At 37.4% G+C, this 15577-nt stretch overlaps 1 pseudogene; it reads right to left on the bottom strand.

Moving 5' to 3' along the window:
- Positions 1–12984: 12984 nt before the first annotated feature.
- LOC129053135 (testis-specific chromodomain protein Y 1-like) lies at positions 12985–14999 on the bottom strand (annotated as a pseudogene).
- Positions 15000–15577: the final 578 nt, after the last annotated feature.

Here is a 15577-nt window from a genome sequence, read left to right as displayed (position 1 = left end):
AGTAGGTTGTGAAAATTTACTCCCATTTTGTAGGTTACCTGTTCACTCCGATGGTAGTTTCTTTTGCTGAGCAGAAGTTCTTTAGTTTAATTAGATCCCATTTGTCAATTTTGGCTTTTGTTACCATTGCTTTTGGTGTTTTAGACATGAAGCCCTTGCCCATGCCTGTGTCCTGAATGGTAATGTCTAGGTTCTCTTCTAAGGTTTTTATGGCTTTTGGTCTACCGTTTAAGTCTGTAATCCATCTTGAATTAATTTTTGTATAAGGTGTAAGGAAGGGATCCAGTTTCAGCTTTCTATATATGGCTAGCCAGTTTTCCCAGCACGTTTGATTAAATAGGGAATCGTTTCCCCATTGCTTGTTTTTCTCAGGTTTGTCAAAGATCAGATAATTGTAGATATGCAGCATTATTTCTGAGGGCTCTCTTTTGTTCCTTTGATCTATGTCTCTGTTTTGGTACTTGTACCATGCTGTTTTGGTTACTGTAGCCTTGTAGTATAGTTTGAAATCAGGTAGTGTGGTGCCTCCAGCTTAGTTCTTTTGGCTTAGGATTGACTTGCCAATGTGGGCTCTTTTTTGGTTCCATATGAACTTTAAAGTAGTTTTTTCCAACTCTGTGAAGACAGTCATTTGAAGCTTGATGGGGATGGCATTGAATCTGTAAAACACCTTGGGCAGTATGGCCATTTTCTTGATATTTACTCTTCCCACCCGTGAGCATGGAATGTTCTTCCATTTGTTTGTATCCTCTTTTATTTCATTGAGCGGTGGTTTGTAGTTCTCCTCGAAGAGGTCCTTCATGTCCCTTGTAAGTTGGATTTCTAGGTATTTTATTCTCTTTGAAGCAATTGTGAATGGGAGTTCACTCATGATTTGTCTCTCTGTGTGTCTGTTTTTGGTGTGTAAGAATGCTTATGATTTTTTTACATTGAGTTTGTATCTTGAGACTTTGATGAAGTTGCTTATCAGCATAAGGAGATTTTGGGCTGAGACAATGGGGTTTTCTAGATATACAATCATGTCATCTGCAAACAGGGACAATTTGACTTCCTCTTTTCCTAATCAAATACCCTTTATTTCCTTCTCCTGACTAATTTCCCTGGCCAGAACTTCCAACACTATGTTGAGTAGGAGTGGTGAGAGAGGGCATCCCTCTTTACTTCCAACTACGTGGTCAATTTTGGAATAGGTGTGGTGCAGTGCTGAAAATAACTGACTTTGTGTCAGTTTTCAAAGGGAATGCTTCCAGTTTTTGCCCATTCAGTATGATATTGGCTTTGGTTTTGTCATAGATAGTTCTTATTATTTTGAGATACGTCCTATCAATACCAAATTTATTGAGCGTTTTTAAAATGAAGTGTTGTTGAATTTTGTCAAAGGCCTTTTCTGAATCTGTAGAGATCATCATGTGGTTTTTGTCTTTGGTTCTGTTTATATGCTGGATTACATTTACTGACTTGCGTATATTGAACAAGCCTTGCATCCCAGGGATGAAGCCCACTTGATCATGGTGGATAAGCTTTTTGATGTGCTGCTGGATTCCGTTTCCCAGTATTTTATTGAGGATTTTTGCATCAGTGTTCATCAAGGATATTGGTCTAAAATTCTCTTTTTTGTTTGTGTCTCTGCCAGACTTTGGTATCAGGATGATGCTGGCCTCATAAAGTGTGTTAGGGAGAATTCCCTCTTTTCTCTTGATTGGAATAGTTTCAGAAGGAATGGTACCAGTTCCTCATGTACCTGTGGTAGAATTTGGCTATGAATCCATCTGGTCCTGGACTCTTTTTGATTGGGAAACTATTGATAATTGCCACAATTTCAGAGCCTGTTATTGGTGTTTTCAGAGATTCAACTTCTTCCTGTTTTAGTTTTCGGAGGGTGTATGTTTCAAGGAATTTATCTATTTCTTCCAGATTTTCTAGTTTCTTTGCGTAGAGGTGTTTGTAGTATTCTCTGATGGTCATTTGTATTTCTGTGGGATCGGTGGTGATATCCCCTTGATTATTTTTTATTGCGTCTATTTGATTCTTCTCTTTTTTCATCTTTATTAGTCTTGCTAGCGGTCTATCAATTTTGTTGATCCTTTCAAAAAACAAGCTCCTGGATTCATTAGTTTTTTGAAGGATTTTTTGTGTCTCTATTTCCCACAGTTCTGCTCTGATTTTAGTTATTTCTTGCCTTCTGCTAGCTTTTGAATGTGTTTGCTCTTGCTTTTCTAGTTCTTTTAATTGTGATGTTAGGGTGTCAATTTTGGATCTTTCCTGCTTTCTCTTGTGGGCAACTTAGTGCTATAAGTTTCCCTCTGCACACTGCTTTGAATGTGTCCCAGAGATTCTATAATGTTGTGACTTTGTTCTCATCGGTTTCAAAGAACATCTTTATTTTTGCGTTCATTTTGTTATGTACCAAGTAGTCATTCAGGAGCAGGTTGTTTAGTTTTCATGTAGTTGAGTGGTTTTGAGTGAGTTTCTTAATCCTGAGTTCTAGTTTGTTTGCACTGTGGTCTGAGAGACAGTTTGTTATAACTTCTTTTCTTTTACGTTTGCTGAGGAGAGCTTTACTTCCAACTCTGTGGTCAATTTTGGAATAGGTGTGGTGCAGTGCTGAAAAAATGTACATTCTGTTGATTTGGTTTGGAGAATTCTGTAGATGTCTATTCGGTCTTCTTGGTGCAGATCTGAGATCAATTCCTGGGTATCATTTTCAACTTTCTGTCTTGTTGATCTGTCTAACATTGACAGCGGTGTGTTAAAGTCTCACATTATTATTGTGTGGGAGTCTAAGTCACTTTGTAGGTCACTCAGGAATTGCTTTATGAAACTGGGTGCTCCTGTATTGGGTGCATATATCTTTATGATAGTTAGCTCTTCTTGTTGAATTGATCCCTTTCCATTATTTAATGGCCTTCTTTGCCTCTTTTGATCTTTGTTGGTTTTATTTCTGTTTTATCAGAGACTAGGATTGCCACCCCTGCCTTTTTTGTTTTCCATTTGCTTGGTCGATCTTCCTCCATCGTTTTATTTTGAGCCTATGCGTTTCCCTGCCTATGAGATGGGTTTCCTGAATACGGCACCCTGATGTGTCTTGATTCTTTATCCAATTTGCCAGTCTGTGTCTTTTACTTAGAGCATTTATTCCATTTACGTTGAAGGTTAATATTGTTATGTGTGAATTTGATCCTGTCATTATGATGTTCCCTGGTTATTTTGCTCATTAGTTGATGCAGTTTCTTCCTAGCCTTGATGGTCTTTACAGTTTGGCATAATTTTGTAGTGGCTGGTACCGGTTGTTCCTTTCCTTGTTCAGTGTTTCCTTCAGGAGCTCTTTTAGGTCAGTCCTGGTGGTGACAAAATCTCTCAGCATTTGCTTCTATGTAAAGCATTTTATTTCTCCTTCACCTATGAAGTTTTAGTTTGGCTGGATATGAAATTCTGGGTTGAAAATTCTTTTGTTTAAGAATGTTGAATGTTGGCCCCCACTCTCTTCTGGCTTGTAGAGTTTCTTCTGACAGATCCACTGTTAGTCTGATGGGCTTCCCCTTGTGGGTAACCCGACCTTTCTCTCTGGCTTCCCTCAAGTTATTAATTGTTAAAAGGTATTATTATAATGTGTAATTGAGAATACCGTATATGAATTTAATCTCCAGGTGTGGTAGAAGAGTAAAAGTTGCTTGTAGTGAAAATAAATTCTAGAAAGACATGGAAATGTACATTTTGCCTAGAAGTAAAGGATTTTCTTTAATTAACGAAAATAAAGCTAACTGTTTACTCAAACTGTGAAAATAGCTTTAAAAAAATTAATCTTGCAAAAGAAAACTGTGTGCACCCAGGCACTAGATTGAAAAGGGTGTTTTTTGTTTTTTTTTTCTGCCATTAAGCATTGAAGTGAAAACACAAGAAAAATTTCTTGAAACATTAATCTTCTCTTTAGCAAATTTGTAGAAGGTTGTTAAAACGTTGTAATAAGTTTGTGAAAATCTCACCTCTTTGTCAATCTTTCTCAGGTTAAATAAAATTTTACATAAGTTTTCATTAAGCTTAGGGTTAATATTGGGAGACAACTACAAGGGGAAAATTTGTCATTCTGAAAGAGATTATTATGTAATATTGAAGGCTGATAAAAATGTTTCTGCCCTTTCAAACATTTCTACCAACTGTATTTTGGCAGAAACAATGATTTATGGAAATCTGGAATTGGATATCATAACATTAAATATCTTAATCCTCTAAAATATTTGGCAGGCTTCCCAGAATAAAATTTTAATCTCAAGGATGTGTTTTCTGAAACCTGTGTTTTTGAGGCCTCATAGAGCCCCTGGGGCATATAAAATAGTTAAATAATATTATAAAACATATTTAAACACATGTGATTTTGATGGGAATATTTTATTTTTTCAGAATATATTTTAGTGAGTAATACTAACACAAGTCTCAAAACCACATTGGGTTTTTCATGTTCTTAATATCTGAAAATATGCTATCAATTTTAATTAAGGTGATTATGTTAAGCTGTTGTAAACCACAGAAGTAACGAAATGTCTTTGCCTATTCTGTTTCTAACCACACTAGACATTTTGTCACTTACAGACATCTAATCTTCATCAAGAATAATGGCTTAAAATTAGCTGTAGAGCTTTATCGGCTGTTGTCAACTGTAGGTTTTTTTATAACAGGAAAATTTACAGAACTTAGGAATAGCTAAAACGCTTATAAGTATCAAGTAGGACAAAAGTTAAAATAGACTAAACTGAGAGAAGAATGAAGCAATCTCTTAACCTTTATTTTAGAACATTTCTAGTTCTTGTTTTGTTTTTTGAAGTCAAGTGCACTTTCTTTTAAACTAGTTACAGCTTTTAACACTGTCAATTGGTATTCTCCAGTTAAAAAAACATGGAATACACTTTTTTTTCTCTATGCCTAGGTCCTCTAAAATTCGGAAAGTGTGTGTGATTTTTCTTAACTTACAACAATATAATTGTTTTAATCAGTGCTACAAAAAATGTATTTTCGTTTGCAACATAACCCAATAGAATAAGCTGGTTGATTTTCAAAGGCTTTGACTGGAAGAGCGTGCCTTCTTTAATGAATTACATCTGACTTTTAGAACCAATAAAAGCCCTCTAAGAAACCCAGCCTTATACTTTGTTTACACAGTCCCAATACAGGTCTTCTAGTCTGTGGTAAGAAAAAAAAAAACCACTTCCTATCAGGTCTAGGAACCACATGCAGTTGGAATCTCAAAAAACAGAGGAGTTCTTCCAAATAATATGTATCTAAGGGTCAAACCTATGGCTGGACTCAGCTTTATAATGTCCTATTTAATATTCCTTGTAGAATAGAGATTCATAAAAGCCCATGAGGAAATCCCATGTAAAGGTATTTCTCACAGCGCTGTACAAAAATTGTCTGGCTAAGTGTAAGACATGTCTGTTTTGCCAATGACTAAAGTTTATCATGATTCATTCTTAACAAAAATTAGGACTAGAAAAAAGATATGTGTCTCAAAGCCTGTCACACCCCATCACCAATTTCTCACTTTATAAGTTGTTTTTAAGATTTTCTTACAATTTTAATTAACCTTTCTTATTTATTTATTTTTTTCTGTCCACCAACTGGTGAGGTCCAGCTACAGTTCTTGGAAAACAGAAAGATATGAGTAATAGAGAAATCTAGAACAATATTCTAATTCTGGGAATGTATTCCACAAATATTTTCAGATAATAGAAGAAAATATGGTTCCTGTAACAGAATTTTTGCTTTGAAGGATCAAATCAAGAAAGCTAAATAAACCCAAGTCTCATGTAACAAAATCTTAACAGGTATAAATATAGCCACAATTATACGGGCATGTTAGCAGCCTTGAAGTATTTCAGCTGTTCTTACTCTCCTTGTCTCGTTGTGATATGCTTTTTCTAATAATCAAACTGGTTTTCTTTTTTTGCCTTAAGTCTATCACACCTTAAAATCTAATGCAAATTAAACCATGAATTAACATATCTTTCTTCTACAAACACTTAAACCAACCCTCAGTAGAATCCTACCTACTGTTTTCTACACAACACTCTTCTCCAGCAGAAAGCATCCGGAAAGACCAATACCAAACTCCTAAGAAAAGTTAGAGTTTTCATTTCTGAGGGAAGATAAAGACAACTTAGCTAGCTTTCCATATGAAAACAGCAAGGCAATGGTTTCTAGAAGACCCCCAATCAACAGCTAAGGGCCTGATTCCAACATAATAATCAGACCAAAAAAGTGTAGGCACCAGTAAGGGATCTAACACAGAAGGTTGTGCCTGATAGTATGGCTGCAGCAACAGAAATAGCAGAACTTTCAGTCCATTCAGATAAAATCTTGTACAAACCTCTCACTCATTCAGATGGGGGAACCAATGCCTGGCATAGGCATGCTGTTTTCTGTATACTCAGAGGGCTTTCCGAAAACCAAGTTGTTTGTTTTTTTTTTTTTTTTGTGGGCATAAACCCAGTGAGATCTAGTGGGTAATGGCTGAATATTTCTTTTTGTATTTGACTGGTTGCTCAACCTATATGAATCATCATTTCAGTCCCTGATTATTCCTGAGCCAGCATCCCAGGACAAACTTTTACTTTAGGTCCTGTGCCAAGCTAAGCAGTCTTTGCAAATTACCACTTCAGACTGCTCCCAGGCAAAGTGCCTGGGTTAAGCTGTCTAACAGGTCCTGGGCCTGTGCAAAGCTAAGTCACACATTCTCCAAGACAGCTTGCAAACTAAGTATATATCTTTATTTTTTAGGCCATAAAAACCTTAAATTCCAGTGGACAACTTATTCAAGCTTCTATCTCTGCTGGCAGAGAGCTTCTTTTGCCACTTATTTGAACTTTTGCTTCAAACAGTTTCCTTTGTCTACAATCCTTAATTTTCTTAAATGTAAAAGAAAAGACTCTTAGTGTTATCTGAAATGAAAGAAAGGCTGTTACATCCTGGTGCATTGTTAAAAGAACAATATTATCTGAACCTATGACATATTTTTGCAGCTTTCTTTTGATGTCAGGGTCTGTTTGAGTAATAAACTTTTCTCTTAAGATTAACTTTATCTTAACTCAATAGGGAGGTAGGAACATGTGTTTCACTAAAGCCTCTCTCAGGATTTTTAAAAAGCCTCTATAATTTTTATGTGTTTTAACCTATTATGAATAGTTTAGAATAATTATGAAGTTTTGTACTGTTCACTAATAAGCCTTCCAGTAGACTCACTAATTTTTTTTCAGTCTGCTATAGGATCAATAAGATTCCAATCGAGTTATCAGCAGTCCATCCTTTCCTATTATGAATAAGAATTCTGTTATCAGTTCAACTTTTTTTTCCTTTCCACCCTCCCTTTTTCAATATTTTGTAAAAGACATGTGGTTGATCCATGGATAACTCTGCTCTCTGTAAAGCTGCATGCTTTATGGCAACAGTTAGGGTTTGGTTTAGGAGTAATGTGTCATCTATTCAGGTACGATTAAGCACTTGAGTTAGATTTTGAAATATCTCTGTATGTCCACTGGGGTCCTCAGGGGCATTTGCTTATGTTTTTCATTTTTTTTAATCTAAGTCCCTACAATGAGAAGAAAATTTCTACTGTACTAGTATCACATCTATGGAGTATTTTCTGCAGGGGCAACAGTGAGGTTCGGTTTTCTTTAGTGGCACCAGAAGACAAGCTGATGAAAAGGCTCTTGGAGGTTCTAAATGAGGGTGGCATGTATGGCATTTAGAAGATATATTTGAGTGTTCCTCAGGGGCTTGTCTCTGACTTAATGAATTATCTCTCTGAAATTTGCCTGTTATGACTGCCAAGAGGGCAGAATCAATTTTACCATGCTTAGAAAGATCTGGGTTTTGTCCCAAGTCAAAGCAAGGTTGAATAAAAAAAGAAACAATCAAACTCTTTTCTTTGCCATCTGAAGAAAAGATGTATCTGTTGAATAGTACTAAAACGAACACTTCCCTCAGAAAGCTAGGCATGTCTGTCCTGGAGTTCTTAGGGCTGTCATGCCCTTGAGCAACAAATACATAAATAAGCCACTTTCTTTTTTCAGAGTCTCACAGTCAATGAAATTTCTGTGTTTCAGACAGTAATCTAGAGAAGTGCACACTGCAGATAGTTTGTGAACTTTCTAAAGAAATATAGAAAAAATCTTCCTATTATCTTTTTCCCCCTTTTGAAATAGCCCTGACTGAATAGAAAGATAGGATATTCCTTGTTTTTGCATTCCCCTTGTCTTTTCTGAGTCTGGTGATGGACATAGTTGTCCCCCATGGATGCAAGCTAAACCTTCACCCACAGTTCCAGAGGAACTAGAGACCAGGACAAGTAACGTTTACCTGCACAGGCTTTAGCTCTCCACTGGTGACTCCTGGTTGATTTCTTAAGTCTGCTCAACCCAGAAGATAACCAAAGTAACTTGGGAACCTAAAAAAAAGATGGTATAGTCATTGGATTCTAGCAAGACAGTTGTATAGAGTAAGAATTTTAATGCTATTTGTGGCTTGCCTTGCTATGGCTTAGAAAAAAATATTGAAATTGCAGGAAATAAGATCAATTGACTTTGAAACATAAAATTATCTGTTAGTTTAAATGTCAGTGCTGCTGGAGGAAGAAGGTGTGCCTCAAAACAAGTAAAGCTTGTATGGCTGGCTTTCATAAGACAGTACTTAGCTAAAATGTGTCTCTCAAAGGCACCTTCTTTCTGATTATTGAAAGTGGAAATTTTCTGTTTTCTGATAGGGCACAGAGTCTTATTACTATTAGAGAGATATAGGAGAGAGAGGAGTTAAAAAACCAAGGGTTTTGTGCAAAGTACTGGCAAGGCTTCCCCACAGAGAAAAAGCTCATTTCACTAGGTTGCATTTTAAGATCTAAAATGTTCCATGAAAATGCTGAATCCCGGGTTTATATACTCAAAAGTGAGGAAAAGAAGGTTAACGATCATCACCTGTCCCCACAGTATGTTTCTCTTCAGAAAAAAGGTGTGTCTCACAAAGAATCTCTTTAGATATATATGGTTGTGTGCATCTTTTTAAAGAGAAATAACCAGCCAAAAAAAAAGAAATTTTATTTGAATGTATGCCATTCCCTACAGTGACGTGAATATCTATCATTGGCGGACAAAAAGATCCTTATCAAATAAAAATGTTTAGATCACAATTTTGAATTCTTCCTATTTGAAAGAAAAAAATCACAAAATAGCAACTCTTTGAATTATATTTCTAATGACTGACTTTTACCAGTGAGCTTACATCTCCAAATCGCAACATTGCATACAAAGGTGAAACAGGAGGGATATTAGCAACACAATGCAAAATATAAATAAATAAAATGCCACAGAAGAGCCTGAAATTTTTGGTGGCAATACTCTGACAGGCTGTCAGAAATGAGTTAGTTTTGAGGTCTTCACATAACACCGTGATATAGTCTTATCCAGAAATCCTCAATTAACTTAGATATCCTTTCAGTCCTATGTGACAGCTGGATCCTCTGTGAAAGAAAATAGTTGGAACAGAGGAAATATTTTCAACAGTGGAGGGTGAAAGGAGACTGCCAATGTGTCTCCCAACATCCCTTTCTCCTAAGCTTTGTAAGAATGGCAGGCAATCTATCGGATTTTACCTGGCACTTGCCCAGAGCTTTCTTTGCTCTTCAGAAATTAAAAAAAGAAAAAATAAAGAAACAAACACAGAGAACAAGGGGCAGATGTGAATGCAAATAGAAGACAAGCTGCAGATATGAATGTAAGTAGTTTGGAATTGCACTCCTACTCACCTTTTTTATTTAATGGATTCTCACTCTGTCACTTAAGCTGGAGTCCAGTTGCAAGATCTTGGGTAACTGCAAGCTCCATCTCTGGGATTTATGCCATTCTCTTGCCTTAGCCTACCAAGTAGCTGTCACTACAGGTGCCCACCACCACATGCAGCTAATTTTTTGTATTTTTAATAGACTTCATGGGAGCTTCACCATGTTAGCCAGGATCGTCTCGATCTCGATCTCCTTGTGATCTGCCTGCATTGGCCACCCACAGTGCTGTGATAACACTCATGAGCCACCACGCCCAGCTACTAGTGACCTTTTTAATTAAAGCCTTTCAAAGTCCATGAACCAAAAACAAACTTTGCTTTACCCCTGTGAACCAAAATCTATCAGGTGACACACAGATTTTTTTAATCTCAAGAAAATTAAAAATTATGAATGCAAAAGGGGAGATGATAGCAAATGTGTAATATGTTAACTTCTGGTGGAGTAGAGTCAGTCGCCCACTCTGAGAAAGAGTCTGATATTTTTATGGACTCAGAAGAAAGAAAATGTACTAACTAGTTTTGAAGAAAGTACTACTTATCTTTCCTGGGTCCTTGTGCCTGGAACTATTAATAGCTGATGCAATGACTCAGCTTGGCTCAGGGACTTGGCCCTGAGCCACACAAGAGCTAAAGTGAAAGCATGGCCCAGGACCTTGGCATGAGACCAGAGGCTAAAATGATAATTTACAGAAATTTGGCTCAGAGCCCAAAGCATATTTAGTAATATAAGGTGCCCTTTGTAACACACTGGAGTCCAATATGTACATGTTCTGAAAAAGAGACTATTTCCTGGAAGCAATCTGGTTACACAAAAGACACAACATTTTAATGCGTGGTCTTGTTTTTTTATCTGAGTAGCTGTGGGCATGTCTTAAGCACACACACAAAAAAAGTTGGGCTTTAAAAAAAAAATTATTTGGTTGGGCCATGGGATTGTACAGGATTCTTAAAATTCTCTCTGCAGCCTGATAGTCCAGGCTGTTTCTCAGCCTGTAGAAATTTTCCCAATAATCCACCAGAACTATATTGCTTTTCTTTGTCAATATTATTGAAGACCTAGAAAGTTTCTGAGGGTTGAAGGCACATTGTTTGAAGTTTCCTATGTGCAAGGCTTTTCGCCCCGTGAAACAACCAACATCTTTGTAAATATTGTAAAATTGTTCATGCCTTCTTAGCAGTCATATCAGAAAAGCCCACAAGAAACAATTCACAAACATCAGAGAAACATTCTCCCTGGAAACAATCAAAACAAAATTTTCTTACTCCAGGTTTTCTCATCTTCTTGATGTAGAGAATCTTTTAGTCACATCATCATCAGCTTTTCCAGTTTTTACATCCAACCCTCCATGTTCCTTACTACCCCTATAGGAAATGCCCAATGAATGAGGTGCCAGTAAAGTGCAAGTTTCTTTTTCATTACAGTGCCTTAAATAAATAAAGTAAGACCTGGGGAAGTTTTATGATACATCAATACATATATAGAGACTCCCTAATATCTAGCCCTTTTTTGGGGGGTCTTAAATAGGAAGACGTTTTGTTATTGCTAAGCCAAAATCTTACTGTTTCTGACAAATAGCCCTACAGTCAACAGAAAGATGCTGGGCCAAAACACATTTCTTCTATAGCATGTCAAAGAGAGAAAAGCAGTCAAAGAGAGAAAGAGTGAAGAAAAGACAAGATCCTAATCTCCAGTAGAAAGAGAGACACAGCCCTTTGAAAAACCTAATTTAAGCCATAGTGATTCCATAGATAAGAAAAAGAAAAAAAGAAAAGTAGAAGAAAAAAGAAAGCAGGACATTTGCCCTTTAGATATCCTAGATCTAAACCTTTCCCAAGCCAGGGCTGAGATGACGTCTTTGGGTCTTTGCATTTTCTGGCATTTATTCTTTTTTGGATGACACTGCATTCTTCAGTGCCTGCAGAAGAGAAAGCTTGTGGTATGCCTGATTCACCTAAAGATCTGCAGGGAATTGTCACCTGTACGAGCACCTGACCTGCTTACCTCATCACAGATAACATGCAAAGCTGTGTGCAGTGGCTGGACTCAACCAACACTCACTCATGCATCTGCCTCCATTCTGTGCCTGGCACATCCATAGCAAACTGAAACCTAAGCCCATAGTTTGAGCTGAGTGCAGGCTGTAAGATGGGTGTGTAAAATTAGACAAGCAGGCTCAAGGGAAACTTGCACAAAGGTGACATCATCCACAGAGACTGTTGGCTGGTGAAGCGACACCCTAGAGATCTTGTGACAAAGATGACATTCATCACCAGTGGCCAGTGGATTATTCAATTATGCCTATGTAATGGAGCCTCGATAAAAATCAGCAAGACAGTATTCATAGAGCTTTTGGGTAACTGAACACATACAGTGTTCTAGAAATTTGTGTGCTCATAAAAAGAGACACTGATACTTTTAAAGGCCATACAGAGTGTAGGTGTCTTTGTTTTGAAAGAAGTTTCTGCCTTTAATAATGTGTCCAGAATTTTAACTTATTAACAAGAGCACACTCTAAGGTAACCTAAATCTTCACATTACAAACATTAGAACCTGGATATTTCCACAAAAATGATTCCATAATTCACTAATAAGGTGCAACAAGTTTTACTTTAGAGAGATAAAGTTTTCTTTTGTTAACTGGGTAAGAACTAGACATTTATAAAGGAAAATGAAATCAAGTGATATCTCACCACAAATTCTAGTCATATGTTCAGTTTAGGAGAATGATCATCAGTGAATTTTGTGCCAGAAATATTTATTCTAAAAGAAAAGTCTTTTAATTTATAATTGTGTGTCTCTGAAGTGCTTGTGCCACTGTAAAGTCAAGGGCACCATCTCATACAGTTCTGTGTCCTTCTGGGAGGGAAGCTAAGGCTGCCTTATAACCCAGTAGAGGTATTGTAGCATACAAAAATAAGAAAAATCAACATTATTACAGGATTCTCTGTCATAAACATCCAATAAAACACAACTCTGGTCTTATATATAGTAGTAGCCATAGATACATATTAGGGCTTCCAAGAAGAATCTAGTACCCAACAGTCTGCTTTTATATTTGGGCTTATGTGAGCATAAAATAACCACATTTGGGCAAACAAGCTGTTTTATTATTTCTTTTAAAACTACAGTGCTTAAAAATGATGTAATAATTTCAATACCTGGCTTGGACATTTCCGGTTTTGTTTCCAAGCCTTAGCTATGGGTGAAACTGTTTTGGGCTATGAAGATGGATTAGGGCATCTTGCAACTCATGATGCATTTGGTTCAGCTTAGTTCTCGCGTCCTAAGCAGACAGCCTGACAATTAAAACTCATCAGTCTTATTTTCAACATACTTTAACATGGATTCTATCCCTTGGGCTGAGCTCCAGATCTTCCTCAGTACCTCACACTCTCTCTCATTGGCCTGTTCCAACTCCAACTTAATATTACAGCGAACAAGGGCCTTAGATTCTTCCAGTACAATTTGATTATATGAGGCAAGCTCCTTAATTTGAATCATAACCTCTTGGGTGAAAGTTCCACTCAAAAATACCTGAGAGACCAGGCCTTTGGCACATGCCTCCCGTGCTGTCAGCTTTCGCCCAGCAAATAACATTTCATTGGCAGATGCTTTACCCATCATTTTTTGAAATGCAATAGTTGAACAGCCATCTGGACTCTGTCCAAAGTTCATATAAGGGGTTTGGAACCAAGCCTTTTCATTAGCCCACACGAGATCACAAAGAGGCAGGATGGATGCACCTAGTCCAATGGCAGGGCCATTGACTGATACAACAATAGGCTTTTTAAATTGAATAAAAGTATTCACAAATTACTTGATGGTATCCACCATTTCAAGGCTTGCTCTGTTTCTGTCATTCCTTAAGTGTGTCACAAAGTACCCAAAATCAAGACTGCAACAAAAGACACTTCCAGCTGCACTGAACAGCATGAGCTTGCTGTCATCCACAGCAGCACTATTCAGAGCTTTAACCATTTCTTTAATTGCTTCTGTATTCAGTGCATTTTTTTCTGTCGATCTAGTTGATAGCACTATCTGGGTGAATCCATCCTCTTTCTTCACTACAATGTCTCTGTATGTGCTGGCACTTTCTGTTAACCTTACGGTAAAGTACGTCTTCTTGATAAAAGGCTGGTCTCTGCTGTCATCAGTAATATTTCTTTGCCCACCTTTCACCTTTGAAACTGAGGTATGCACCTCTGTTGTTCCATTGGCTGCTAATGAGTCTATTAATACCACTATACCTTTTTGGGTAACTGAACCTGTGGCCATGGAAGCAGTAACTGAGCCAGACATCTGTGACATTGGTGGGTGTATCTGAGTCTTGTTCTCTATTCCAGTTTGTTCTGCACCAGGACGTGACAAATTGTCCTGGAGGAATTTCCCTTCTGTCACCTTGAAGACCACCGTGTCCTACTGATCTGCTGCAACAGGGTCCAGTTTCCCATGTTTCTGAAAGCCACTCAGAGTTTTCTTGTCGTTAAAGGGGCTGTCAGGTGCAAGGATCTTGATAGTTGAATTTATTATCTCCATATTCTGTGTGTTGGAGAGAATTGAGGCTGCCTTCTTCCTAACGATCTTGCTGGCAGCAAATAACTTGCTATTTTTGGATCTGTGGTGTCTATCAGTCACTAGCGTTTTAGGAGAGTTCTTAGAATAGCTCGCTTTTGTAGATCTGGAAGTTCTTCTTCTGGCATTGTTTGAAAAAATTCTACTGGTTCTAGTCCATGTCAGTTTCTTCCGTTTTTCAGTCTGTCGTCTATTAAAATCATGTATACATTTTTCACAGTCCGTGAGGTGCTGCTCTGGTTCCCAAGTGTCATCCTGTTTGTCCTAACCTTTCCACCAAATCAAACACTCTGTACTCCCATTTCTATCTTGTCTTTTGTCAACAATACTTTCAACCTCAAACTCCTGGGAAGCCATGAGGAAAGACACAGGATTGGAGCAGTTGCTGTGCCAACATTGTTTCAGTTGTGTCTCTACATAGCCACTCCTTTCTGCCTCCAGTTCTTCACCAGCTTCTGCGTATGGATGAACCTCTTCTATTTCGTCACCACTGGTGTAGTGAAAATTGTGTGAAATAGCAGCTATGCTATGGTGCATGAGAGCTTGCTCAGTAGCCTCAGGTGAGAGTAGCTAAATCCACAGCCACAACCTTCTGGTGTAGAACAGAAAGCTTTCTTCCTGCCTGTTACTCCTTTGTGTTTGTTTGTTTAATTGTGGTTGCTATGACGATTGTATGGAACATTCTAATGTTCTAACATTTTTAAAGTTACACTAGCTTACCTTCAGTAACATACAAAACCTTTACTCCTGTATAATTTACCTCCATTATTTCACTTACTGAGTCCTCAAAATTATACCTTTATTCATTTTGTGTCAAAAACACAAATTAGAAGTGCTTTTTTAAATTAAATATATTTGTGTTTTTTTTTTCTTTTATTGTAATTATTATTATTATTATTATTATACTTTAGGTTTTATGGTACATGTGCCCAATGTGCAGTAAGTTACATATGTATACATGTGCCATGCTGGTGCACTGCACCCACCAACTCATCATCTAGCATTAGGTATATCTCCCAATGTTATCCCTCCCCCCTCCCCCCAACCCACAACAGTCCCCAGAGTGTGATGTTCCCCTTCCTGTGTCCATGTGTTCTCATTGTTCAATTCCCACCTATGAGTGAGAATATGCGGTGTTTGGTTTTTTGTTCTTGCGATAGTTTACTGAGAATGATGATTTCC

The sequence above is a fragment of the Pongo abelii genome, chromosome Y (genome assembly GCF_028885655.2).
Source record: "Pongo abelii isolate AG06213 chromosome Y, NHGRI_mPonAbe1-v2.0_pri, whole genome shotgun sequence".
Classification (NCBI taxonomy): domain Eukaryota; kingdom Metazoa; phylum Chordata; class Mammalia; order Primates; family Hominidae; genus Pongo; species Pongo abelii.
Note: the sequence above shows the minus strand (reverse complement) of the source record. Positions and strands in the feature narration are given on the sequence as shown.